Below are 2,653 nucleotides of genomic sequence, written 5' to 3'. Positions count from 1 at the left end.
CTGCCTCAGCCTCCTGAGTAGCTGGGATTACAGGCACATGCCACCATGCCCAGCTAATGTTTTTTGTATTTTTAGTAGAGACGGGGTTTCACCATGTTGACCAGGATGGTCTCGATCTCTTGACCTCGTGATTTACCCGCCTCGGCCTCCCAAAGTGCTGGGATTACAGGCTTGAGCCACTGCGCCCGGCTCGAAATTTTTATCTTGTTTGTAAATGTTTCAAATCAGACAGAAACCAGGGACTCTGTCCTCCAGTGTCCTCGAGTGGCGACGGAGTCCAGGGGGGTGCCCTTATCAGGGCTGAGCCCCTCTAGATCAGGCAGAAGGACAGGACCAGGGACCCCGGACACCCAGAGTCCAGAAGCCGACAGAACCAGGAACACTAGAGTCCTAGAATTTAAAGACAGAAAACCCAGAACCAGGACTCTTCCAGAGTCCAGAACCTGGAACCAGGACCAGGGACTCTGGGGCACCCAGGGCCCAAGGTCACAGGAATTACCATAGTGAATTCCGGCATCCTGGTAATTGGATGAGCCCTGTAACTTCCAGGAATAACCAGATCAGGCCTGACTTGATCTTACCTTCTCCAGGGAGCAGAACGAGGGACTCTGAAGAATAATTTGGTGGCGGACACTGGGAGTTGATCTGTTCTCCTCTGTCAAGGGGTGGCCTATGGGACCCTGGAATGTCTCAGGGGGCACTGCCCCTATAGTCTGTCTCCCAGCTCGGGGTGTCCCGGAACGAGCCCTGTCTGCACCCGGTGGCGAAATACCTCTCTGGGGCCTCCAAATGTAATAACCGAGCAAGTTAGAAGGAAATGGGCCATTCTCTGAGTTCCAAATTAAGAGTCCTTTTTATTAGCTGGTGACCGAGAGATGGCTAACACAAATTTCTCTTGGCCCCGAGGAAGGTGCTTGATTTCCCTTTATACCTTGATTTAGGTAGGGGAGGGGAGCCTAGGTGAAGTGGAATTTTACAGAAGCAGAGCAGACAAGTTAGCTAGTAACGGGAGGAGGAGGGTCCCAGGATGCTTGGTTGCTAAGGGTATTTCCAAACAGTCACCAAGGGGGGTTCAAAGAGAGTTATACACAATAGCAGGTGTGCCTGCCAGGCAGGATGCAGTTTCATTGGTCATATGGTGGGATAAGCACAGAGTCACCGTGACATAAGCACACAGTCAGTGTGGCCCAGTTATGCACCCAAAGGGGCGGTGGGAGGGAAGGGGGAAGCTAGGTTGGAGTTTACAGCTAAGATGGAGTCAGTGATGCTAGCAGGTAGGTTCTTACAGTGTCTAGCACCTTTATGATCCACCTCACCTGTACAGTGTGGCATACTCAAACTGGCCTCAACCCTGCCAGCACAGGCATCCCTGCCGTGAACATCTTCCTGCTGTCCTCTTACGGAGTGTGGGAGAACTCCTGTTGGAGTAGATTTCCAGGTTATGGGACACTCATGACTTCACACAGTACCACAGATGCTCTCCTGAGTGGCTGTGAGAGTTGACACTCCACCTGGAGGCTTCTGGTTCTGTCTCAGCACATGGTACCATTCAATTTTTTTTTTCTTATGACGGCGTCTCACTCTGTTGCCAGGCTGTAGTGCAGTGGTGCAATCTCAGCTCACTGCAACCTCTGCCTTCTGGGTTCAAGCGATTCTCCTGCCTCAGCTTCCTGAGTATCTGGGATTACAGATGCACATCACTATGCCCTGCAAATTTTTGTATTTTTAGTAGAGACGGGGTTTCAGCATGTTGGCCAGGATGGTCTCCATCTCTTGACCTCATGATCTGCCTGCCTCGGCCTCCCAAAGTTTTGGGATTACAGGTGTGAGCCACTGTGCCCGGCCTGATACCATCCAATTTTTTAATGGCTTGCTGATCTGACGGATTTAAAGTGGTGCCTCATGTTCCTCTGGGTTCTCTGATGGCTGGAGAGTTTGAGCAGCTCTTTGTGCCCTTGTCAGCCACTGGGATTCCCTCATCTGTAAACTGCCTCTTCATAACTTCTTTTTGCTATTGGGTTTCTAGCCTTTTTTCTGCTAATTTGCATACATGTACATATCTAATCATTAACCCCTTGCTGGTTTACAACCCGGCACATATTTCCTGTCTGTCTGTCTTTGTCTCCTTGTCTAACATGCTCTTTTTTTTTTTTTTTTTTTAAAGACGGGGTTTCACTGTGTTGGCCAGGATGGTGTCGATCTCCTGACCTCGTGATCCACCCGCCTCGGCCTCCCAAAGTGCTGGGATTACAGGCATGAGCCACCGATCCCGGCCAACATGCTCTTAGTTAAAGAATAATCACTCCTTTTCAGGCCAGGCACAGTGGCTCATGTCTGTAATCCCAGCACTTTGGGAAGTTGAGGCAGGAGGATCATTGAGGCCAGGAGTTCAAGGTCAGCCTCAGCATAGCAAGGCTGATGCAGGGCGGAAGATCCCCAAAATTGGGGCTTAGCCCAAGAGAGTTCTGGGCTTTACCTGAGAAAGAATTCAACGGTGAGTTGGTGGTGTTAGCAACTTACATTTTTTTTTAATTAAAAATTTTTAGCCGGGCGCGGTGGCTCAAGCCTGTAATCCCAGCACTTTGGGAGGCCGAGGCGGGTGGATCACGAGGTCAAGAGATCGAGACCATCCTGGTCAACATGGTGAAACCCC

Source organism: Cebus imitator, unplaced genomic scaffold, assembly GCF_001604975.1.
Source record: "Cebus imitator isolate Cc_AM_T3 unplaced genomic scaffold, Cebus_imitator-1.0 Scaffold102, whole genome shotgun sequence".
In the NCBI taxonomy this organism is placed as follows: domain Eukaryota; kingdom Metazoa; phylum Chordata; class Mammalia; order Primates; family Cebidae; genus Cebus; species Cebus imitator.
Note: the sequence above shows the minus strand (reverse complement) of the source record.